This window comes from Prionailurus viverrinus, chromosome A1 (assembly GCF_022837055.1).
Source record: "Prionailurus viverrinus isolate Anna chromosome A1, UM_Priviv_1.0, whole genome shotgun sequence".
Lineage (NCBI taxonomy): Eukaryota > Metazoa > Chordata > Mammalia > Carnivora > Felidae > Prionailurus > Prionailurus viverrinus.
The window spans coordinates 51,963,211-51,990,156 of NC_062561.1; the positions used below are offsets into that span (position 1 = coordinate 51,963,211).

At 39.1% G+C, this 26,946-nt stretch overlaps 1 protein-coding gene across 16 annotated transcripts in view; it reads left to right on the plus strand.

Annotated features, from left to right (window-relative positions):
• SCEL (sciellin) overlaps positions 1-26,946 on the plus strand; it is a 220,493-nt gene that overhangs the window by 91,259 nt on the left and 102,288 nt on the right. Inside the window, exon 1 of one of the 16 annotated variants that reach the window (XM_047873900.1) lies at positions 14,219-14,356. The exons of the other annotated variants lie outside the window; for them this stretch is intronic. The gene's annotated coding sequence lies outside the window, so the exon portion shown is untranslated. Of the gene's footprint in view, positions 1-14,218; positions 14,357-26,946 lie in introns of those variants that run through there. 16 annotated transcript variants of the gene reach the window in all.

Below are 26,946 nucleotides of genomic sequence, written 5' to 3' on the forward strand. Positions count from 1 at the left end.
CTTGGGTTGGTGTTGTGCAAGCAAAGATCAAACACTTAACATTTCCCAGCCTTTCTAGACGGGGTTGGCCATGGGTGTGTGAAGTCAGGGTCCACTCCCTGTTTCTGTGTTGCAGAACTATAGTTAGACTGGATAGGCAAGTCAGGTTATAGGAATGCTTCTGAGGGGAGAAAATCCTAACCATGGCAGCTTAGATCACATGTGACGGTGGGAAATCTAGCGTCGGCTTCCAAGCACAGGAAACATGCGCACTGGCATGAAAAGACTTCTCCCTGGAAGACAGGGAATAGTGTGCAGTGGAAAGTGGAAGGTAGGGCCTGTTGCAGCAGCAGCAGCAGCAGGAAGAATGGAAGCAAGTAGCAGGAGGTTAAAAGTCCTGGCTCTTCTCTGTACCACCTGCCTGCTGTGAAACCCTAGGCATATTGCTTAACTTCTCTGAATCTCAGTTTCTTCATCTATGAAATGAAGATTATAATAGTACTTTAGAAAGACGTTGCGAGGATGACGTCAGATAAGGTTTAAGTGCTTTGAAGCTTATCTGAGAGAGTAGGTGGTCAAGGAATGTTCCACAATTTTGAACAGACTTTCGTCTTGCTTCTCTACACAAATGAAGTTGTTGGCAGTTTTGCAAAGTCACCTGACCATTCAGAACCTCAGTATTCTTTTCTAGAAAATGAGGTTTACAGTAGATGTTTATGATCTTTTTTTTTTCTCATTTAGTGTTCCCCCTCCACAGGGAGGAGGAAAAGGAAGAGGCATGGTTTTTTCAGTAGGATTCAGTTAGCATTGGCCAGAGGTTGGCTCAGTACTGCCAGCTCCCGTTCCTGCAGAACATTCTGTCCATGCTCATTCCTTGACCATATTGTCTATGGCTGCCTCCTGCTACAACAGCAGAGTTGAGTTTTGGGATATGGCCCACAAATCCTGAAATAAAGTATTTATCATCCTACCCTTTAAGAAAAAGATTGCTGACCTCTGGCCATAGAACAAGGAACAAAAAGAAGGATTGATTCTGAGTTGCATCAATTATGTTAATAGTGAAAGGTGTTAGGGGCACCTGGGTGGCTCAGCTGGTTAAGCATCCAACTCTTGATTTCAGCTCCGGTCATGATCTCACCCTTCATGAAATAGAGCCCTGCGTGCTGTGCACTGATAGTGCAGCGCCTGCTTGTGATTCTCTCTCCCCTTCTCTCTCTGCCTCCCCCCACCCCCACTTGTGTGCGTGCGCATTCTCTCTCTCTAAATAAGTAAATAAATAAACAAACTTTTAAAAAAAATAATGAAAACTGCTATAACATTTGTATTATGCTTGATGCTTTCACAACAACCTTTGTCTCTATCTGTACCAGAGCCAAGGGGTGTCATATTTTGTTTGCTAACGAAAAATTTATGAAAAATGATCTTGATGGTTTCTTGGAAATTTTTTCTGATTGGGAAGAAATATTCTATAAGATCCACTTTTGTAACTGTCATATTTTAAACATTGACTTTGGAACCGTGGGTCAGTATTGTGCCTTTTATGTATAAATATGAATTTAGTCAAGTCTTTGGGTTACATGTTAGCTTGCCTTGGGAATTTGATTGGTTTGTTAGTTTTAAATGTCTTCACCTTCTTTACTCTTCTTTTTTAGGTGTTAGTAGTAGAACTGGCAAAAGTCAAGATTTGTTTTCATGAAAGACATTTGAATGTATAAACATAGACAAGTTTTTTCTGCCTAAAAGAACTGAATATTACATAAGGAAAATGAAAAATAAAAAGCAAACCAACAGTAGAAAAAAAAGAAAAATTAAAAACATCCAAAATTTAAAAAGAGCCTGAGATGCATGAAATAAAAAGCAAATTACCTTGTAGTATTCTCAATGGCCTCAAGGCTTCTCTCTCTCTCTCTGTCTCACATACACACACACACACACACACACACACACACACACACTACTCCCAAATTACTGAAGCCAACTATTTTTTAATAATTTTAAATGACTAGGTGGGGAGAGGAATTGTTGCAAAATTAAAGCAAGTAATAAGGCATATAAATTCCAAAATATTTGCAGATCCCTCTTTCCTAGGGACATCATTAAAGTTATTCCAAATTTTGTCTCAGTAAACAAGTATCCATTGGTTTACAATGATGTTTGGAAATTAAAAGTTTTCTAGAATTCTCTGCTCTCTTCTGGAGAATTTATCTTTTGATTGTATAAAGTAAAGGACATGGAAGACAATCCAAAGATGACTTGTGACAAGAAACACAAGAGGAGGAGGACGTGGGTGGAGGAGTAAAGTCCTGGGTCAAAGTGAGTGGGAGAGGCTGAAAGTCGGGAAGTGGGGGCTTTTCAGATAAAGTATGTGGAGAGCGAGCAAGGACACAATTTGGGAAAACCAAGTGGCTTGAGAGATTGAGTCAGAAAGTGTAGGAGGTGAAGGAAAATAGCAACAGAAAAGTAAGCATCAATGAGGGGAATTTTTTGAACCCAGTTCTTTGGTCTTATCTTTTGAAGGCTGAGATATTGGGAAGGAAGACACAGAAGGAAGGGTCTGAGGATTTCATTGTTTTGTCAGGCGGCTTCTATTCCACTTTCCTATGTGTCACATGGTAATGCAATATATTCAGTTAAGAAATAGTCACTGAGAGGGATGTCTGGGTGGCTTAGTCAGTTAAGTGCTGGACCTTGGCTCAGGTCATGATCTGAGTGAGCTCGAGCCCTGCATTAGGCTCTGTGCTAACAGCTCAGAGCCTGGAGCCTGCTTTGGAGTGTGTGTGTGTGTGTGTGTGTGTGTGTGTGCCCCTCCCCCACTCATGCTCTGTCTCTCTCTTTCTCAAAAATAAATAAGCATTTAAAAATATTAAAAAAAAAGAAATAGTCACTGAGAATTGGTTAAGTCAGGCCTGGTGTAGACATTATGAATTTGAGGGCAAGTAAGCTTGGGTTCATGCCCGTGAGATGCTTAGATTCTAATAGGGAAGACAAACACAGGTAGACCAATTGATTTGTGTGTGTTCATGTGTGTGATGTATAAATCTAATATATATATGCTATATATGTATGAATCTAATATATGAGATATGTGTATCAATATAATGAATGCATCATGTATGTATGTAAATGTGAACTTACAGAGGTATACACGTGTGTTTGCATAAGTAATATACTCAGTGTAAGTATGCTTTCCCCCAAATTCAGCTGGGAGTTGATTTCACATGATCACTGCAACTTGTCACTTGAGCATCCAGTGACCATCTGAAAACATGTCTGTTAAGTTAATATTGTTTGTATTACTCATCAGTAGGATGGGGAGAATGACAATTTAAAATTTTGCATGTATTTCTAGCATTTGTTTACAAGATTTTTAAATATAGAACTTTAGATGCAATTCTAAAGATGTCAACTATTTTTTTTTAATATATGAAATTTATTGTCAAATTGGTTTCCATACAACACCCAGTGCTCATCCCAACAGGTGCCCTCCTCAATACCCATCACCCACCCTCCCCTCCCTCCCACCCCCATCAGCCCTCAGTTTGTTCTCAGTTTTTAAGAGTCTCTTATGCTTTGGCTCTCTCCCACTCTAACCTCTTGATGTCAACTATTTTTAAGAGTATAGATTTTAAATTTATTTACTAAATCAAATAATTGCATTTTGTACATTTTCTCTACTAAATGAAATGTTTAGTTTTTTAAATTATAAAAATAGATGAAATTAGAAAGAATGCTGTGAAATTGTAAAAAGCAATAGGTGCTCTTGGCTGAATAATGTTTCCCCAAAGATGTCAACATCCTAATCCCCAGAACCTGAGAACATGTTGCCTTGCATGGCAAAAGAGACTTGGCAGATATGATCAAATTAAAGATTTTGAGATGAGGAGATTATCCTGGATTATCTGGGTGGGCCCAATGTAATCACAGGTGTCCTTCTGAGACTAAAGATCAGAGTCAGAAGTAGGAGATGTAATGACAGAGCAAGAGGTTGGGACGAGGCAAGGAAGGAGTGAAACAGGCAGCATCTAGAATCTGAAAAAGGCAGAAATGTATTTTTTTCTCTGAACCTCTAAAAAGAGCCCACCCTGCCACCACATTGACTTTAGCCCTATGAACCCTGACTTAGACTTCTGATCTCCAGAACTGTTAGATAATAAATTATATTGCTTTAAGCCACTAACTTGGTGATAATTGGATACAGCAGCAATAGGAAGCTATATAACAGTGAATTATTAGAGGAGAGGGAAAACAGATTTGAAGAAAGGAATGAAACTCTACCATGGTGGATGGATGTGGGAACACTGAGGAAGAGAAGAAAGATTGGGACTGAGAAGACAGAAGCATCCAGCCAATCAAAAAGAAGAGAATGTGCATAGTAACAAGCCATCATCAAAGAGAAGGAATTGTGGAATGCTCTGGTGAACACCAGAACACACACAGGCACTTCTCAGTCTAGTGTTTGTGACTAATCCTTTCTTGCTCAAAAGACCCAAGTTTCCTGCATGAGAAGCCTTTTATAAATCCATCAATCATATATCCATAAGTTCCAGGACTGACTCTTGAGAGGATCATCATACACCTTCCAAAAGCTATGTTTAGTCATAGACAACTAATTATACTTGCTCATTAAAGACTTTGGCCTTTGGGCACAGTGAATGTGTCTAGAAGAGTAGGATTAATCACACTTACAATCCTTGTTCTTCTCAGATACAGTTTATTGATTTATTTATATTTATTTATTTTAAAGAGAGACAGCATGTGTGAGAGGGGGAGAGGGGCAGAGGGAGAGAGATTGAATCTGAAGCAGGCTCCACGCTCAGTGCAGAGCCCAACACGGGGCTCGATTCCATGACCTTGGGATAATAACATAAGCCAAAATCAAAAGTCTGACGCTTAACCGACTGAGCCCCCCAGGCGCCCCTCAGATACATTTTATATGTAAATAAGCAAAATGCATTAATACTTTACTAATAGCTTATTTTTAGTAGCACCCTAAGTTCCAGGCCGCATTCTAAGTGCTTGTGATTGTGAACACAATTGATCATCACTATGACCCTATGTGGGAAGTATTATTTTATTATCCCTGTTTCACAGATGAGAAAACTGAGACAATGGTAGCACAAGGTTACACAACTCGTCACTGGCAGAGGCCATCAGGCACCTGAGTGTTAAGTACTAGCCACACAGCCTCCACTATGCTGGGTACAACTAGGTTACCAAATAACATAGTTAAGTACTACAATATAGCTACATGCAGAGTTCCTTTGGAACAGAGAGAAAGGGGTACCTGCTTGTGTTCAGGGAGTTATGTGTCTGCAGGGCCTTATAAAAGTAAATAAGACATTGCCAGGTGCACAAGAGGCAAGCATATTTCAGGCCACAGATATGCCGTGAGATCAAATATTAAAGGCCAAAAGTACATAGTACGTTTGGACAGAGGTGAGGATTTTGATGAGAGCTTAGGGTGCAGGGGGGTAAATGGTGGGAGATGAGCCTGGAATAGTCGAAAGTGGCTTCAATAAAGAAAGCATCCAGACCAACTTCTTGTTTATCTTATCTGCCCTGTCCAATGTGGTATATGAAATGTGGCTAGTGCAACTAAGGAGGTGAATTTTTGAATTTATTTAATTTTGATTAAATTAAAGTAACCATACATTGCTAGTGGCTACCGTATTGGACAACACAGTCCTACATAAATGTAAGGTGTTTGAATTTTATGGGACCTAGGAACTTAGGATATGTTTGAAGCTGGGGAATGATATGATTGCATGTGTTTTGGAAAAACATTTTAGGGGGTGATGTGTCTTTACTGGGGAGAAAGTAATAATTTGATGTGTGCCTCTGAGCAGTTACAAGAACTTTGAACCATGCAGTCCTATTGCTTTGGTTACATCTGATTGACATGGATTAGGTGTCTGAGAAAAGCTATCCTCTGTGGCTCACCAAAAGCCCAAGAGATGGACTGGTGCAAGGGCTCTACGTGTAGAAACTCAGGTGACTCATCAACTCAAAGCATTTGTCTCTCTGAGGAGTTACACTCATACATGTAGAGACTCTGATAAACTGGTAACATGGTAGAAAGAAGGAAGAAGAGAATCAGAGGGAGGGGAACTGAGTCATGGTAGAGAGATTCATGGATTTGCTATTGGGTACCAAAATGACCTGTGTTGTTTTTGCAAAGTAACCACCAGGAAATATTATATAATTTCTAAGAAGCCTTCTGACAATGTCTGTCTTCCTTTCAGTCTGCTGAGTCTTTGCACCAAACCTTCTGTGCTGTGAGGGTTAATTTCAACGAATATGGCATTAGGTTGCGTTATTCTACTACAATAAGAAATAAGCATGCACAATTTTCGTCTGAAACATATTAATAGCATTACTTTGTAACAATGTGCCCTAATAGTTTCAGAATGGTTTGCACCACTTAGGCGGCATTGTGGGTTTTTTTTTTAAGTTTATTTACTTATTTTGAGAGAGAGCGAGGGCAAGCAGGGGAGGGGCACAGAGAGAAAGGAAGAGAGAGAGAATCCCAAGTAGGCTCCACACTGTCAGCACAGAGCCCAATGTGGGACTTGAATTCATGAACCGTGAGATCATGACCTGAGCTGAAGTCAAGAGTTCGATGCTTAACTGACTGAACCACCCAGGCACCCCTAGATAGCATTGTTTATTGATAACAGTAAAACTGACAATTTGTACCTGGTGAGACCCCAGAAGGCCTGGTCACCTAGCAGGAATATGCCTACATGACCAGCAGAGTATAAACAATTCTAGCTGAGACTCCATTTGGGTAATTCATTCATAGTCAGTGGTTCTCTGTGTGGGAGAGAAAGCAGATTCTGCAAAGACCCTTTCAGAGGGGGAATGGCTGGAGCTAGCAAGTAGCTTCTTGGACCATTTACTGTGAAATGCCAGTCTTTACTTCAATGTGGTTGCTACATTTGATCTTGTTCCTGAATTAAACTGTAGATTTCTGAGTGTCATTATTTGGGGGTACTGTGGCTCTTCCCTATTTAATTGCCACTTTTAGTGTGATCCTGTTGGCTGAGACTTCTGGAGCTTATCTCCGATATTTACAACCCGAAAGAGCCTGAGTGACTCAAGAGGGGACAGATCAGAACAGAGAAGAGGCCAGTTGGCAAGTGATTGAAATAGTGTTCCCTCATGATAATGAGGGTCCCAACTCTAGCACAGGTGGTGGGAGTCAAGTAGAAGGAAAAGGTTAGAGTGAAGCAGGAGGTAGGCTTGACAGTGATGGGTCAGTGACCATTTAATTGGATGTGAATGTGGAGAGAGCAAGAGAGGAGACAAGGGTCATGGAGGTTCTAACCTTGGGCAAGAAGTTCAGTTATAGTAATTATTGTTTGAGCAATCTCTATAAAATACTGAGAAATCTTTTCCTGTTTTAAGAGAACGGTGAGTACTACAAGTGAGTTGAAGAACTGATACTATAGTCTTTAGTTCAGCCTTTTATAATCTATAGTTCAGCCTGGGATGGAAAAATCCGATAACAAAATCAGACTTATGAAACAGATAAACTAGATTTTTGGCAAATGGTGAACACCCCTCTTGTATACCCACTTGTTTACCATCATTATTCCTTCATTAAATCAATAATTAGTGAGTGCTATTATGAGTCAGGAAAGGTGCTACATGTTTAGGATACAGACAATGTAAACCCTGCTCTCTGGTCTCAAGGGGCTTGTGATGTAATACCATGAGGTATTGGAGAGACTGGAGTAACGTGGAAGCACTGACTGTGAATCGAAAAAAAAATCAGACATGAGGATCATGAAATTATGAACTCACAATCTGAAAGTAAGGACTTTAATTATAAAAATTGATTTGCCAAAAAAAAATAATAACAGCAGATTTGCCATTCTAAGTTTTTCAGTGAAAGGAAGAGCAATTCTTCCTTTTAACCCCTACAAAATTGTTTATTTCAGCCGTAAGCAGGAGGCTTGCACTGTTTGCAGCGTAGCTCACTTTTGTCTATAGGAAACTAGGAAACTGTGGGCAGACATATACCACCCTGAGGAACTATCACTGCTGCTGCAAAAATGCTGGTTTAGGTGGTGCTGGAACGAGGAGGAAAGTAGCAGAAGTTTCAAGCGGGCTTTGTCAACTCTGGCACTATTGAGGAGAATCTGGCTGCAGGTCCTACTTACCCAACTGTATCTCTGCTCCTACTTCCCTCATTAATTGGACCAGCCATGCCTCACGCTGCCTTACACTGCCAGGTCCTGAATTATAGTCATAAGCAGGAATCTGAAAGACCTTAAGAAGCAAATCTAGGAAGGCAGAGTGGGTGGATGGCTTTTTCCCCCTTCAACCATCTAATCAATGTTCACGCAAACTTCAAAACTCAGTATCAACATCAGCCCCCAGGTCCAGGTAGAGTTCTTCAGTTTCTCTACCGTGTAACTGTGCTCATAAAATTGCTGTGTATTGCTTTATCCTGATGTATTATAGCTATTTAACTTAATGTCTGTCTCCCCCAACATGGTGAATTCCTGGAGAGCAAGCACTGGATCTCATTAAGTTTCCTGTCCTTTGAATTGAAACAGTACTAAAGCATAGTAAGTACTTAATATTTGTTAAATGAGCAAATTGTTGAAGAAGACAAGTGAGAATAAGAGGGATAAATTGATAAATCCATTATAGAGGACAATTTGGTATTATTTACCTACCAACATTACACGTATAAATTCCTGGATCCAGCAGTTATGTCTATAAGAATTTATCCTAGATATATATAGGTACATGTACCAAATATTTATGTACAGTGTTACTCACTGTAGCATTGTTTGTTAGCAGAAGTTTAGACATGATGGAAATGTCCATTTATAGTGGATTGATAAAATAGATTATGACATACCCATACAATGGAAGGCCAATCAGCTAATGAAAAACACAGTGTGGAAATATTTTCAGGATATAATGTTAAAGCAAAAAATAAATAAATTAATAAGATTCAGAACAGTGTAATATGCAAACATTTGTATAAAAAATGGAGGAAATACCTGTATCTTACATTTTCTCTTATATGTATAAATGTCTTTGGAATGACCCAGAAGAAACTAAATAATTGCCCATTCCTCTTTTTTGGAGATCAAGGTTTGGGGAGTGAGGGAGACTTTTCACTGTCTTTCTTTCTATACCTTTAATTTCTGAAAAATGTAAATATATGGCTGATTCAAAATACATTGTGTAGGGGTGTCTGGGTGGCTAGGTTGGTCAGACTCTTGATTTCAGCTCAGGTCATGATCTCATGATTTGTGAGTTTGAGCCTAGCATTGGGCTCCATGTTCTCTCTCTTCCTGTCTCTGCCCCTTTCCTAATCACTCTCTCTCTCTCTCAAAATGAATAAAATAAACTTAGAAAAAAAGAAAAAGAAAAATATATTGCGTAAATATTTTTTAAAAAGAAAACTGCCTATGATGGTTATAACAAGTTTATTCATAATTGCCAAAAGTTGGAAGCAAATAAGATGTTTTTCATTAGGCAAATGGAAAAATAAACTGGTATATCCAGACAATGGAATAGCTAAAAAGCGATGAGCTGTCAAGCAATGAAAACACATGGAAGAACCTTAAATGCATATTGCAAAATGAAAGAAGCCAATATGAAAAGGCTACCTAGTATATTATTCCAACAAGATGACATTTTGGAAAGGCAAAACTGTGTAGACAGTAATGCCAGTGATTGCCAGAGATTGGGGGGAGGGAGGAATGACTAGGCAGAGCACAAAGGATTTTTAGGGCAGTGAAACTATTATGCAGAATACCATAATAATGGATACATATCATTGTCCATTCATCCAAATCCATAGAATGTACAGCACCAGGAATGATGTCCTAATGTAAATTATGGACTTTGAGTAATAATGATGTGTCTGTGTAGATTCATCCATTTAACAAATGTACCAGTCTGGTGTGAAATGTTAACAGAGGAGGCTGTACATGTGTAGGGGGAGGGAGTGTATGGGATTCTCTGTACCTGACTCTCAGTTTTGCTAAGAACCAAAAGTTGCTATAAAAATAGTCTTAAACAAAGAAGTATTCCTTAAATAAAGAAAGAAAAGAAAACTGATGAGTTAGATTTACACTATAATTAAAGGACCCTAGATTCTGAAGCCACTCAAGGCCATTCTCTGGTTTAACATTGCAATCTAACACATGTGAGCTATGAGGATATAAGTGTATAAGTATGTATACATGCATACATACATGCATATATATGTATACACACACACACACACGCACACACACACACACATTAACTATTAAAAGCCATTGTACTTTCCTGCCACCTATTAGTTAGTGCTTAGGCCTGCTATAAGTTTAGCTCACCCTCTGGTCTAGCCATAGTTTGGATCAAATACTCATATTCCTTTCTGGCACTTTGGAGAGATGGTGGAGGTTCCCACCCAAGAAGGTGGACTCTGCAGTCAGTGTGCCTAGATTGGATTTCCAGACACATCTAATTCCTAGCTGTGTTAACCCTAGTCTTTTGCTTTATTATCTCTATCATGGATATAACAGCAGTTCCTATAGTGTAGGGTTTTTGTGAAGATCAAATGAAATAATACATGTGAAGCACTTAGCAGTAATCGGCACATATTTAAACTATTGGTGTTGCTATTTTTATTGTTATTTTTATCATCAGCATTACAATCATCATCAACCATGCCTAATCTCTGCCTGTTTGTAGCATGAAGAGTCAGAAGGGACTCTCAGCTGAGTCCTCCTGGTTCTTCCTGACATTTGCTATAAACCTAAGGTTTGAAGTCCTGGTTAAAAAAATTGTGACATCTTCATTGTGACCTGCCAGTTGGTAAAGAAATAGATCTCATCAGTCTCACTATACCAGGAAAGACATGGGCATAAGGGTTAAGTGATTTGCCCACAGTGAAGAGTGGATCTGTAAGGAAAGAGAACCCAGGCCCCTGTGCGTTCTCCACTGTGCTCTCCATTAGTCTGCATTATGCTGGCACCATCAAAGTGCATTAAGCAATGCACCAGCTCTTGAAGTGCTGACAGTAATTCATTAATTCTGACATCTGTCTACTCCCAGCCAAAGGGAAATTGGGTTTGCAAGTATCATCCTAATGATATATCTTTGTTTTAGCATGCCCATAACATTTTTTCCATCTGGGAGGAAGAAGGGGAACCCTGTATCTTTCAACCCTCAGAGACCCTAGGTAATAGATGAGAGAACTTTGAGATGCTGATTTGTCCTATTTGCATTTTTTGCATTTTCACATCACTTTTGGAATCTCTCTGGGGTGAGGAGGTATCTTAGTCTGTTCAGGCTGCTATAACAATATCCCAGACTGGGCAGCTTATAAGCAACAGAAATTTAACTTCCACTGTTCTGGAGTCTGGGGGGTCTGAGATCAAGATGCCAGCATGGTTGGGTGAGGCTCCTCTTCCTGGTTCATAGCCTGTGCCTTCTTCTCACTGTGTCCTCACATGAAGGAAGAAGCTAGAGAGTTCTGAAGGGTCTCTTTTATAAGAACATTATTCCCATTCACGAGGGTTCCACCCTCACAACCTAAGCACCCCCCAAAGGCCCTGCCTCCAATCCTATCCTTTTTGGGAGTTAGGATTCCAACATCTGAATCTCAGGGAGACACAAACATTCAGACCATAGTATGAGGAGACAATCATTTAATAACAATTATTAAGTTAATATATGAAAAGTACTTAGAAATTCAATGCCTGACACATTAACAGTGCTATATAAGTATTTACTATCCTCATTATTATATAGTAATAAGCAATAAGTGCTCATTTTGGCTGATTTATTCATTGGATAGAAGACATAGAAAAAACACTGTTCTATTTCAGGAGATATACTCAGCCAAAAAGGTTTGCTTTACAAACTTCATCGTATCCATCCAGGCAGCTACCACGAAGCAATTGGCATTAGCATCTGCAATAAAACATTGGCCATCCCCAGGATAGGAGCTATGTTCTAAAGAGACCTCAAGAACTCAGACATGTACAGTGAGATAGGCATGATGAAACAAAGTTATTCCAAGCATGCTCAAGGCTTCCCAGTTCAAGGCCGGAGTGAAACCAAGGCCAAACCCATTTGGCCACCTCCACACCCAGACGCATTCTTGATTGACCTCTTCAAGCTTTGAGAGCCACGAGGAGGTATGCATTTTCCTCAAGTGTTTAGAATTAGCCCCCTTTTAAATCAAAGATTTGGTTCTAAATGAAAAGACACTGGTGTGGCTTAGTGGTACGGGCTCCTGGTATATAAAATAAGAGGAACCATCAATTACGTGCAGGAATAATTGCTTGGGAGTTCAAAAGCCTAGGATGTATCTTGAGCAGTATATTTTACTTCATTAAAACTTAAAAACTTATTTTTCTCGTTCTATATTTTATGAGGACAAAAACATACACTTAAACATTCTATAATGTAAGTTACTACCTGTCCCTACAAGCTGGCTCTGAAACTGTTTTAGCCCTTCATTTGGCAAAATGAATGCTGAATCATGCTGAATATAACTTCTGATTTATTTTGCTGAATATAATGTCTTTATAATGCTGCATATAACTCCTGATTTATTTTTTGAATTGAGCCAAACATGTTTTTACAATTTTCTAATCTATAGTATTAAATCCAACCTAAATTCAACCAACATTTATGGGCAGCACAGAAATTTAGAACACATTTCTTTTTTAAGTTTATTTATTATTTATTTATTTATTTGTTTATTTATTTATTTATTTTGAGAGAGAGACAGAGAGAGAGAGCAAGTAGAGAAGGGGCAGAGAGAGAATCCCAAGCAGGCTCTGTACTGTCAGCACAGAGCCTGATGTGGGGCTCAAATCCACAAATCATGTGATCATGACCTGAGCCAAAGCCGGATGCTCAAAGGACTGAGCCACCCAGGCACCCCTATTTCTAAAATATTTTGGGTTTATAAAATTCCATAGAAGGACCGAATAGACATGTATATGGATGTTTACTTTTAAAGAACATTTTTCCATTTTCCATTTTCAAATTCTTCAGCCCAGAGAGAGGACACATCAGAATAGTGATGTCCTAGTTTATAATGAATGCATACTACAATTGCCTGTACCTTCTAACCTGAACATTTTTCTACTCTTGTTACAGTCACTTCTGTGCTATAGCTCAGCTGGACTGTAATTTTTAGGAGCTGTCTTGAAAATGGGAGCATTCGGTTAATTGTTGAAATGATGGATGCATAAAGATGACCCTGGGAGTTCTAATGACTTGACTTCTCTCAGTAATGTTCTCCAAGTTTGCTAAGCTTCTTGCAAAGCCTCCCAGGCTATTATGGAAGGTGCATTTCAGAAGCTGTGGTAGGAACCCCCCCCCCCCTGGCATGACTTTTGTGCATTGTTGCTTCCCCGTCAGATGCAGGTGTTGATGCTGGAATCTACTTCTGCCCTCAGATGTGAAAGAACTTTCAAGCATCTTTGTCACATTTTTATCTATTTCAAAATAATAAAAGGATCAGAATTCTTATATTTCAGAATGTATTTTTCCTCTGATGGTTTTACAAAATATCCCATGTGTAGAACTTGTGTTGTTTCTTTAAAAAAATTTTTTTTAATGTTTATTTATTTATGAGAGAGAGAGAGAGCGTGAGCAGGGGAGGGGCAGAGAGAGAGGGAGCCACAGAATCTGAAGCAGGCTCTAGGCTCTGAGCTGTCAGCACAGAGCCTGATGTGGGACTCGAACTCAGGAACCGTGAGATCATGACTCCAGCCGAAGTCAGACACCCACTGACTAAGCCACGCAGGAGCCCTGAACTTGTGTTGTTTCATATTTCCTGAGCTCAGAGTTTCAAAGGACTTTTCTATCCTAAAGAATGTTGGTTCCCACAGTGGACTTCCCATCTTGTGCATCTGTGCCCCAGCCTTCCAGCCACTATGGGTAGAGAGAGAAAACAATCCTTCCTACCTTAAATTTTTGTTTTATTTTGAAGAGAATCCAAAATAGGTTGGGTACCATGCCTCCTTGTCCTTGATAGAGTTGTGTGTATTGTTGATGTCAATTAAAAGGGCGATAACAGGAGCACATTCTTTTTGGCATAACGAGGCCATAACTTACACAAAGAATTCACCAAACAAAGACAGTAGGTCCATGAGTGAGCCTGTTTTAATTGAATTGGTATTTATACAAGGTGACACCCTCTTTCACACCACCCACCTCCTCCCTGGGTGACTCAGCCACTGAGCGAGAAGCCTCTGAACTGTTCATTAACACAGTCAAGTAGAGGTGGAAACGACATTCATTAAAACTCCAGGTACACATTAGTTTCAGCAAGATCCACCTGGGGAACCACTGAAGGCAGTTCAGACACAAAGTCCCGGTTTTCTGCCCAAGAGAGGTAAGTTGAATTATATTTGCAAACATAAACATATCTGCTTTATGTGTATAACTTACCCTGTTTTCTTTGCAATTGATTAAAATCAGAACTTACTGTATTAACTTTGTCTTTTCTCCAGTTAAATTTTGACAGCTTCCAAGGGGACTGCTCTGCTTGTCAACAGCTCTGCTGCTGAGTGTGATTTTATATGGCATTGCCTTTTAACTTCTCTGCAACTTAACACATTTCCGGGCAGCAGAGAAATGAGAACCTCTTTGAGTTTCTGTGTGGGAGCTGTCAGCTGGTGAATCCTGTCACCCATAAGGATAGTAAATTCTTCAAGGCAATTCTATTGTCTCAAGTGACTATAAAAACATTTTTTAAAGGGACCTCCCTGTTTTCACAGATGATGCTTTTACTGAAATGGTGAACTCCATTGTTTCATAGATGTTTTTCTTGCCTGCTAAAAACACTGCAATCACCGAGCTGTGGGGGAGAGATGCCAAGCCCATATCCCCTGTATCCTATCTTCCCCCAGTAAGAAAAATCACATTTCTTGCATGAGTGTACCATGGGATAAAGCAAGGTGGGTGAATTGGCAGGAGTGTGGCATCCTCCAGGGATTCCTGTGCAATTGGCTAACTTTTCTATATTATATCCTGGGTTCTAATCTGAGAATTGATTAATGTAGATGGGGGCCAATTTTCCACCTCTATTTATATCCTAGTCCTGAAAAATCAGTTTTAGAAACAGATTCTTTGATAGGAATAGAAAAGTTATTCTAAGCAGGCTTTCCTTTGTAATTGATAGCAAAGCCAACTTCTCTGACTGGTGTTTGTTTCTCCACCTTTTCCATTCATGATACAGAGCTGTGGGAATCCAACCCACCATCACTTGTCGTCTGTAACAGGAGCTCTGTTCCCTCCAAAGGGGTGTTTCCCACAGCACACCTGGCTCTGCCTTACGTTCTAACGTTCTCATCACTTCCCATTGGTGACCAGGTCATGTGTGTCTCAGAGATTGAAAGGTCAATTCCCAAAGGTTTACTGAGGAACTTTATAACTTGGCTTTCAAACATCTATAGTAATCAGCATTTGTAGTTTATAAGTTGAGTTTTCGTGAAATGAGATCAAATTTAACACTGGCTTTCACTTTCACAGTTGATATAACAGATACAGTCTTTCTGATATTTGTTGTACTCCAATCTTTATTGGAACAATCAATTTGAGAAAACTGAGATATGTTATCAGTAGAAATTTTAGTAAAACATTTGGTTGATTTTAAATATCATGTGACACAGAACACATGAACAAGCTAGGGTTCTTATTAAAATTTTAGCTTCATGTAAATCTTTAATCCAGTTGACATAAATTTGATTCGTACGGAGCATAGTCTTGTCTAGTCTAACCCATGAATTTTTTAGATGAGGACAACAAAAACATCAATGTTGAGCAACTTGCCAAGACATAGTTAACAGAACCAGAACGAGAAGACTGACCTTTGTCTTACTGAATTTTTTCAATAATTTTTTCAAATTTCTTTCATATAAAATATATAGTAGCAATAAATGAGCTTCCCTCTGGCTTTATAAAAGGGCTAAAATGATATAGAAATAAGAATGTCTTTATCCAGTAATATACTTGTGTGTATAGTGTGACCATGACATAATGAGACATTTTTATTTGTGGTTTCTGGGCTCAGTCTTGTTATTCATTGTGTTCCCAGAGTTTCCATCCAAGGAGCGGTCAGCCCTCTGTAGGAAGGCAATGTGGCATGTGTGGAGGTTGTGGTGCACCTAATCAGTGACATCCTCAGCTCAGCCACCATTCTGTAGCTGCAGTACCATTCTGCTTTCCTGGTTGTCTTCTCCAACCACTGGAGTTTTGACTGAAATACCTAAAACGATCATTTTTCTGTAAACAAAACAAAGAGAATATGCTCTGAATGGCTGAACTCATGCTGTGGAATGAGCTGCATATAATTCACTAACATGATTTAACTGAGGGTGTCCCTAAGTTTCAGGCATTAACTTGAAGCATTCTTTAAGAAGGAAGTAATAAAATCCTTGGCCAGCAGTCCAAAGGAAATCTCTGTTGTCCCACACAGTTTGTCTTCTGATAGTATCTGTGTCTAGGCCATTTGTTGCTCAAATTTCCTTTTCTCTTGCTGAGAACTTTGAAATAAGCGTTTTATGTATTAATATCTATGTACTTCAGTTGCTCAGAATTTACCTTTTAATCAAAAGTCTTCATCACATGTGTTTCTTAAGTGTTTCTAGTTTACTGTTGTAAAAATCCATGTGATTTTAGAATTTGGGAAAGGCCCTTCTTCAAATGGATGCTTTGTCAAATGACAGCTATATTTATCAGATTGCATTTTATGTTAGCTGCTAAACTTATTAAGGGTATAAGTCATCCTTTTATTGTGATTATTAATTGGAAGAGTGTATTTAATGGCTGTCCATTAAATGACAACTGGCTTACTTCTAGACATGAGAATTAATGTTGCTGAATCCTCATCATAGATGTGTACTGAGAGCTCTAAGCATCTAAATTATTTATTCTACATTTCTAGACCCAAGTTTCCCTGGCCTAAAATATGATTAAGTCCCCTTTATATGGAACCTCCTGGGGGAAAGTAATGTAGATCATAGTTTCAAACTGGAATATCAACATCCCAGGAGACTGGCGGTATTTGAGAAAATGTACAGATGCCTCATGGTACATCTGCACTGAGAGCTAATTTTAGTTAAAACGTTTTGTAGAAAAATGCTCTGCAACAATTCTTCCCTTTTCTCCATTCCTTCCCAGCATCCTCTCCTTTGTCATTAGGTAAAAGTTTGAAAGGAATTCATGTAAAAAAAACTGCAGGAGGTTAGAGTACAGAGAGACTTGGATTTAATCGTTATCCTACTTTGAACCAAGGGTAACTTGTACAATCATGCATATCTCACAGCACCAGTACATAAAAAGAAATTTTAGAATTCTTAATGACATATGTATTGTATTACTATTTCTTTTAAAATAGCACAAAGAAAAGTAAAACATCAAAAAAATCTCTGAAAAAAAATCTCCAAAAGAAAAATGTGGGACCCTGATTTTTAAAAAATCACAAAAATTTACTGTAAGAAACAAAGAATTTTTTGAGTAAAACCTTCCTGGATGGACAGTTTGAATATAATAAATGTCACCTCTTCCCAAATAATTTTATAGGGTTCATGCAATTCTGATCAAAAGTTCCAAAAGAATATTTATTTTTGAAATAGATGAAATAATTTTAAAGTTTATCTGAAAGAAATAAATAGATGGGAATATCTGATAGCATTTATACATAGGAAATTAATTAGGGGTGCTTCCACTGGCACTAAAATGTATTATAAAAAGATAATAATTAAAGTTTGTTTCTATTGCAAGAAACTAAAAACAGATTTCTGGAACATACAGCCACATTCTAGAATATGTAAGAATTTTATATGTGACAAAGGAAAAATCATATGTCAATAGGAAAGGGATTCATTCCACCATTAGCCAAATACCTCCATATGTATTAGAGTTTCCATGTAACAATAAAGTATTTTCTTATTTATTTATTTATTTATTTATTATTTATTTACTTATAATTTTTTTAGGAAGAGGAAGAGTGCACACATGCAGAGGAGATGGGTAAAGGGAGAGAGAGAGAGAGAGAGAGAGAGAGAGAGAGAGAGAGAGAATATTAAGCAGGCTCCACACTCAGCATGGAGCCTCATGCAGGGCTCAATCCCATGACCCTGGGATCATGACCTGAACCAAAATCAAGAGTCAGACACTTAACTGAGTGAGCCAGTTTTTAAAATTTTTAAAAAAATTATAAGAAAACATGTGTAAACATTTAATTAATCTTATTTGTCCAACAAATATCCCTCTAGAACTGATTATGTGCCACGTACTGTAATAAGTTCTGGAAACACAACTGTGGCAAAGATGGTCTTGTTTCTCAATTTCTCAATTTTCTCAAGATTTACTCTGTGTGTATGTGTGTGTGCATGCATGTTGTGCCCTGGGGATAGAAGGATAGTCAGCCACACTAACAGGCAATCTGTTTGGTAAATGTTTTTATGGAGAGATACTCTTTGCTATTTCAACACTTGGTAGGGCCCTTAATTCAGCCTGGAAAGGTGGGGGGCCAGGTTGCAATGGTGTCACTGAATGCTTCTGGGAGGTTATGTGACCTGAAGAATGAATAGAAGTCTTTCCTGAAAAGAGAGTAAGGGGCAAGGAAAGCTCAGAATGAAGACTGTTTTAGGCATAGTGCAGAGAGTAAGCAACAGCCTAAAGGTGGTAAAATTGATGAAACCCTCAAGGAATTGGCATGACTTAGTGTGGCTGAAACTAGAGCTTGAGTGAGGAATGGAGAGTGGGGAGAGATGAGGCAGCATCTGTGGACCTGTGAGCCTTGTTAACAACTTGACTTTTATCCTGACGGAGATGAAGCACCACTGAAGAGTTTTAAGCAAGATGGTGGCTGCTTCGGTAGAGAATGGGTTAGAAGAGATTAAGTCTAGACACTTGGGAATACACCTAGGAAGCTGTTAAAATAGTAACAAAGAGATTATGGCAGTTTGAATTGGTAGCTTGAATACAGAAAGAAATACAATCGAGAGATATGTAGGAATAGAATAGAATAGAATCTCTTTAAATTATTAAAGAGATTAATAAATGGTAATTCTAAGTGCTGGCAAATGTATGGACATTTATATGCTGCTGGTGCATTATAAACTGACAAGGTTTAAGGAAGGAGATTTGACAATAGGGATCAAGAAGATTTTAGAAGTTATATCCCTTAGCAAGTAATTTCACTTTTAGGGATCCATCCAAAGAAAATAATCAGACATGTGATCAAAGATTTTTGTATGGTTTTGTTGGAAACAACAGAGAAATTATGTTATAATAATAGATGGTCACATAAAATGAAATATATTTTAGTTGCAGAAGGAATAATCATTTAAATATTTTTAATGACTTTGAAAAATGTGGATCAGTGAAATCTAATAGGCAAAGAGAACCTTTGAAGAAAATAATGATACATGAAAGGTGTCTCATTTTTTCTTTGTGCTTTCTTTGACTTTATGCATTTTCTACTGAGCATGTATTACTGATATAATGAAAAAGTTGATGTGTAAAATTGGGATAAAGAATGACCTTATGACAGAGCCATTGTGAATGTGAAATATGGTAAAGTACTTACAGTAACTAATGGGGTTTTGGATCATAGTCCGTGGTAAAAATTTGGGTTTTAATTCATTTAACAAATGCTTTCGGATAGAACTGAAAATAGCCCATGAGAGGCACTGGGTGGATCAGTCAGTTAAGCATCTGACTCTTGATTTCAGCTCAGGTCATGATTTCATGGTTCATGAGACTGAGCCCCATGTCCGGCTCTAGGCTGGTGACTTGGAGCCTGCTTGGGATCCTCTTTCTCCCTCTCTCTCTCTCTCTTTCTCTGCCCCTTCCTTGCTCTCTCACCTCTCAAAATAAAGAAATAAACTTAAAAAAAAAGGAAATAGCCCATGAAGGGCTAAGGTGATAGATAATTTTTGTTAGTGTTTTTTACTAATGAATATTAGATCAGTGTCTTTAATAAAGTGAAACAGATCATTGTCCCAGACAGTAAGACTCTTCATGCTAGAACTTGATGCTGTCATTCCATGGAAAAGCTAGGTGGTAGCAACCCGGGCAGGTGGGGGCTCATAGTAAAAATAGAACAGTCAGAAAATTTTATGGTGGGTACCAGCGAACCGGTAGCATGTAGACATCTGGCTGGTTGAAAGCTTTCACCTGCACTACATTCCCAACTGTTTCACCATCAGTAAACAAGTTTCCCAGTGCTAAGCTCAGACTGTGAGGCTGTGTGACTAAAGAAATAGCAAACTTCTAACCATCCCAGCAAGCTAAATGAGTCCTTACCAGCCTGATAATTATTGGATTTCCTTCTACGCTGCATGTGAAGGCTAAACACTATCCATTAATTTAAATGGACTTGTTAATGTTTGCTCTTCATGAAGACCTGTTTGTTTTCTCCTTCCAGGATATTTCATGTTCTTTTAGGTGGTAATTGTTGTTTGGGGTTTGTTTTATTTATTTTCCAGAAACTAAGGCGTCTCCTTATTGGTTTGTAATTACCGGGCTCCTCTTATTCTTCTATAGAAAATAGTTTAGTAGCATTTGTCTTTTTCCAGTTTCTAGGGGTTTTTCCCAGTTACTAGTGATTTTTGGGAAGCAAGTCCTGGTGCGTATGGCACTATTATTGAGCCGTGAAACCCTCTAGACTTTCATACACAGAGGCGAATGTACATATGCCATTTTCTAGCCATTTTTGCTGTATTTATTTCCTTATTCTACCTTAGCTTCTTAATACTTTCCATCACTACAGTGATTTCCCCTAGGCGACTCTTTGAGTTCTTTTTCATAAAGATATAAGGTGTATTAGAAGTTTGAGGGGCACCTGGGTGGCTCAGTCAGTTAAGCGTCCGACTTCGGCTCAGGTCATGATCTCACGGTTCGTGGGTCCAAGCCCCGCATTGGGCTCTGTGCTGACAGCTCAGAGCCTGGAGCCTGTTTCAGATTCTGTGTCTCCCTCTCTCTCTGCCCCTCCCCCACTCGCGCTCTGTCTCTCTCTGTCTCAAAAATAAATAAACATTAAAAAAATTTTTAAAAAATTTTTTAAAAATAAAAAAGAAGTTTGATAAATTGGAAGATTTTGGAGTTAAAATATCGAAATATCACTCAATGCAGATCTCTGCATACCTTGGTACAATGATCCAAGAAAGCCTACTCCAATCTTACTCTCGGTTGAGGTCCATCAGCAATCTACAGTGGAGGAAAAGTCATTCTTCTCACCCTTTCTTTTAGCCTGTCACTTTCCACCCATCAGCCCCTTTTGTTTCCTGGGCTTCTGGGACAGGAACTTCATTACCAGGTTGAATACCAGCTGTGCACTAGCTATGCAGCCTCAGGTAAGCTACTCATCCTAAAACCTCTTTCCAGAAACAACTACTTTCAGCCACTGCCCACATTTCCAACTCTTGCCCTACCTTCTGCAAAGAGTCTGACTTCATTGAAATCATTCATCATAAAGTTTCATTTAAGTGTGGAATGAGGATAATAACAGCATCAAACTTAAAGCATTGTGTAGGTCTTAAATGAGATAATACATGTAAAATCTGAACTCAATAGAGCTGACACTATCACATGACCAGTGGTCAGAATTGATTTTTTTCTTTTTTTTTTCCCCTTTCTTCTTTCATCCTCTAGTTTGTTAGCCTATATTCTGCTCTTTTCTGCCTCATTTTTCCTATTCCCTTTCCTCTATGCAACACCCATTCCGGTTTCTTTGCTCACCGGATCTTTCTGAATAGAAAGTTAGCAGAGAATAGTGAAGGCCTTATTAGGTAAGCCAAGAGTCATTTTGCCCTTGTGTGGGATGGGAAGACTGATTCACAGTCTTTTTTTCAAGAAGACCCAAATGATTAAGGAAAAGAGTGTAGCTTAGGAGGTGGCCCCAGAAATTTTTAGGGTTGGGACAGGTGGAGCTAGGACTGAGATTGGGTTTAACCTAACAGACCTAAGGGCTCTTGGGGAAATGCTCTTATTACAAATAGAAAACACTGAAGAAAATTGAGACAGACCATAAGGAGATGAAGAAAAACTGAGAAGACAAATCAAAGAAATAGGAGATGTTTGATAGTTTCAAATACATCCAAAGAGAACTAAGAAACGTAATTGCTTCTGTGATTCAGAGCTTAAGGAGAATGATTTCATCTAAAACCTAAGGACAGATGTCTTTGTGTGTAGGCTGTGAGCATCGGGTAAAAACCAGCTCTTTCTGCTGCTTGGCCACAAAGAGGAAACGAAAGATGATCCAGAAGCTGAAAAGTTTTTCTCTCTATCTTTATTGACTTGACGTCATGATTTCATACTAGAATTTTCAACTTAAGCATTTGATGCTTTAAAGGAAAAGTTTTTTTTAAATTCCCAGTATAATAGAGACAAACAGCTTTCATACATCTTTTCCCATAAAATACCACATTTAAAATACAGTTGCTCGTGGGGTGCCTGGGTCGCTCAGTCAATTAAGTGTCTGACTCTTGGTTTTGGCTCGGGTCATGATCTCATGGCTTGTGTGTCCAAGCCCCACATTGGGCTCTGCGCTGACAATGTGGAGCCTGCCTGGGATTCTCGCTCTCCTTCTCCCTCTGCCCCTCCCCCACTTGTGTACACACACTCTCTCTCAAAAATATATAAATATTTTTAATAAAAAATAAAATAAAATAGAGTTACTGGTAATCTGCCATCAGTGAGGCATATGCACTGGTAACAGTGTTTTGAGGAGCCAACATTAGAGTCTCATCTTTCTCCTGAGAAGTTAAAAAACTTATTTGGAATGAAACTGAAGGACAGCACTTGGAAATAAGTCAAATTGGCTGAACTGAGGCTACTAAGGCAGCATTATTAGATACCTTACAGACACATATAGACACAAAGGTGGGGCTGAAGGAGATTGTGTGAGGGGTATAAGAGGAACACATGCAGATTTAATGAGAAAATTTTATTTTCTGGCAATATTAGTTACGTTCATTAAAAAAACCCTCTGTATATTTATTAAACTATTACCACCTGAAAATAGAATATATTACATGTTCCTTTCTCATTTACTTTGTGTCAGTGGACACAATAGGCTAGGCAAGAGTATAAAACATTATTAAGTTATCTAGTAGGGAGATCTATCCAGGAAAGGAGTCCAATCAGGAATAGTGCCAGACTACTCATGACTTGAGTGTAGATTCAGGAGGGGTGAGGCTCGAGGCTGAGCTGTCCGGGGATACTGGAACAACCATTCATTACTAGTGCTCCTCCCAGCTCCTCTTCCATTATCTCCCATCTTTTGGAACTCCAGGGCATTTCCCTGAGTGTCTTGTGTTGGCTATATCACACAGTACTTTGAGCAACATGTAGTATCATGTACTCAAAACAGCCTTGGCATTGCACTAGTGTGGACCTAATTATAATTCCTGGTTCCGCCACTTACTGTGTGACCTTGGGCAGGTTATTTAACCTCTCTGAGTTTTGGATTCCTATAATTAGAGGTGATAGTACTCATTTGGAAGGATTAAGTAAAATAATATGCACAAAGCATGTGAAGCAATAGTAGGGACTCAACAAGGAATCCTTCTTGCTAGGAACATTAAACACATGGACATATTGTAAGAAATAGTGTTTTACTGATAAAAGAGTCACAGATATCTTATATTTTGTAGGCAATCATGGCTTTTTTACACCTTACACCTTCTACTTGCTCCACAATGGACTCATAATAGGCAGGAAGAACATTAAGCTTGAGTAATAAAAATATGGAGAAACAATCTTCTGAATGAACTAGTAGGTTTCTTTTTCTCTTCCAAGGAGAAGTCAAGAGATAGATAATCCAGGTCAATGGTGGCAGCTCTGTGATACTGTCAATGCACCAGTTTCCTTCAACTTCCCACTCTGCTCATCGTAGTATGCGACCTTAGTCCTCATGGTTAGTCCATGGTCCCAAGATGGCGGCTCCTACCTTCTGCATGGCATCCTAGTTTGAGAGAAGAGGGAGAATGAAGCACAAAAAGCTAAGTCCTTCCCAGGGACTTTCATTGGAAGAGGCAACAGGATAGAACCAAGTTTCTTAGAGCAAGTGGGATTGTTGGAACCTTTCCTAGAAAGTATTACAGAGACTCTGGGGTGGAGCCAGTGAGGTGTTTACAGGACACCCGAAGCTTGTCCAGGAGAAAGAGGTTAAGGGCCATGAGTTTCTTAGATGTCTTATCTCTTTTGACTCCATTTAACCAGGCCTTTTGCAGAATGCCTAGCTACAGAAGGCATGAAAATATCAGACCCTCTACAGAATGCTGGATCTGATTAGGGCCATTCTCTAAATATAAGGTAAAGAGGAGATACCTGCTTTTCTCTGTACAACTCTGCAGGAAGTGCTGAGGATGTGGGAGTCTCTGGCATAGAGGAAAAAATGATGAGCCTCCAGCTAGAAAGCCCCAGGTCGAGTCCCAGCTTTGCCACTCATTAGATATTTGAGCCGAGTCTCTGCTTCTGCCTCTGCAAAGTAGGGATTAGATCACTGTATTTTTTTTTAATTGAAGTACAGTTGTCATGCAATGTTATATTTATTTCAGGTATACAATGTAGTGATTTTGACAATTCTTTATATTACTCAGTGCTCCCTACTGTAAATGCAGTTACCATCTATCACCACACAATGTTACTACAAAATTATTGAGTGTATTTCCCATGGTGAACCTTTCACTTCCATGAGTTATTTATTTGATAGCTGGAAGTTCGTACTTCTTAATCCCTTTCACCTATTTTCTAATTCCCCCATCCCCATCCCCTCTGGCAACCACCAGTTTGTTCTCTGTATTTATGAGTCTGTTTCTGTTTTATTTGTTTGTTTGTTGTTGTTGTTGTTTTAGATTCCACATATAAGTGAAATCATATGGTATTTCTCTTTCTCTGTCTGACTTATTTCACTTAGCATAATACACTCTAGTTCCACCCATGTTGTTGTGGAATTATATCACTCTTAAATGTTGTGGAAACCAAATGGGGTAAATTATAAAGTTCTATAAAGTTATGTAAAGTGTTATTATTGTCTGAACTCTCCTCCTTACCCAGCAGAACTTAAAGGGGTAGCAGAAGCCTTGCTTGGGAGGAGAATTGAGGTGGGATGTGAGTAGAATACCAAAGAAAATCTAATAAACAACATTCATATAGAATCACACAAATGTGGTGTTTTATGTCTGGCTTCTTTCATTTAGCATGTTTCAAGCTTCATTCATGTTGTAGTATGTAACCTACGCAGGCTCCATACTGTCAGCACAGAGCCTGATGCGGGGCTCAGTCTCAAGAACCGTGAGATCATGACCTGAGCCAAAATCAAGAGTTGGGTGCTTAATGTCCTGAGCCGCCCAGGTGCCCCAATACTTCAGCTTTTAACAATTGCTGAGTAATATGTATGAATATAGCATTTTCATATTATATGAATATACCATATGTTATGTACCCATTCATCCATTGATGGACATTTGTGTTGTTTCCACTTTGGGCTATTTTGAATAATGCTGCTATGACCATTCTTGCACAAGTTTTTTGTGTAGACGTATGTTCATAACCAAGAGAATATCAAGGAGTGCACAGAGAAGCCTTCTCTGTGAGGGTTTGTTTGCTGCAGAGGCTGTCCTGGTGCTCCTACTGCCAAGCACTAGGGGCCAGAGCTCATGGGACTTCCAAAGAGTGAAATGTCTAGAATCAGGTGGGCTGCTTCTGTCCCCCTTTCTTCTCACCCTAATGTCAGGGTACCGGTCTAGTCTTGCAATGATTCGTGATGAGCATTGCTGCTGGTTGATATGGAAAGAATTGGCTTTGGTTTAGAAGACAGATTCTGCTTCTTCCCACCATAGGTATGTTACATACTCTCCCTGAGATTCAGTTGTCTCATCTGGGAGATGGAAGTAATAATAGCTAACTCACAGAGCTTATGCAAGGATGAGACAATGCCTGTGAGGTATCCTGTTCAGAGCAGATGCTCTTGCTATTAGTAGTTGCCCTGTGCAGTAGGACAGTTGAAGACACAAAGGGCACAGGTCAGAGACAGGGTGACACAAAGCCCTTTGAATGACCTAACTATGTTAGAAATGTTTAAATCATGTTTCCCATAAGTACCCTATTTGTTTGCTAGTGCTGCCATAACAAAATACCACAGACTAGTTGACTTAAACAACAGAAGTTTATTCTTTCACAGTTCTGAAGGCTAGAAATCCAAGATCAAGGTGCTGTCAAGTTTGGTTTCTCTTGTGGACTCTCTTCTTGGCTTGCAGATGGCCACTGTCCGTGTCCTCCCATGTCCTTTTCTCTGCACATACACCCCTGGTGTCTCTTTGTGTGTCCCAAATTCCTCCTTTTATAAGATCACTAGACAGGTAGGATTAGGGCCCACCTAATGGCCTCACTTTAACTTAATCATCCCTTTAAAGGCTCTCTATTCAAATACAGTCACATCTTGAGGTACTGGGCGTTGGGCTTCAACTAGGAATTTTGGGAGAGACACAATACAGCCCATAATAGGCACCTGAGGAGCATCTACTCTGTCTGTACCAGGCGCCAGAGATCTAGAAGGGAAAGACTCAGGTCTTGCCCACAGGACTGTCAGTCTTTTGAAAGAGACAGACAAATAGACAATTGTAAAATGCCTTTTCTCCATTTACGTTGGCCTGTATCTTACACTTAAATTTGCAGTGTTTACAAATATATCATCAAATATACATTCAGTATTTTGACCACCTCAGAATCTCATTTCAGTCAGCTATGAACTCTCCCCATCTTTACAGCTCAGGAAGAGAATTTATTGGAGCCCACTTAGAAACAGGAAAAGGCTAGCCAAGAACCCAGAGAAGCTGGGCCAAACTGAGGGGGAAATGAAGTAGCTGAGATTGAAGTGTGTCTTCACATGCCTCTTTTCCACCCAATTCTGCCAAATTTTAGTAAGCTTCAGAAACAGCCAGCCAGAGGTTGCCCACACTCCTTGCA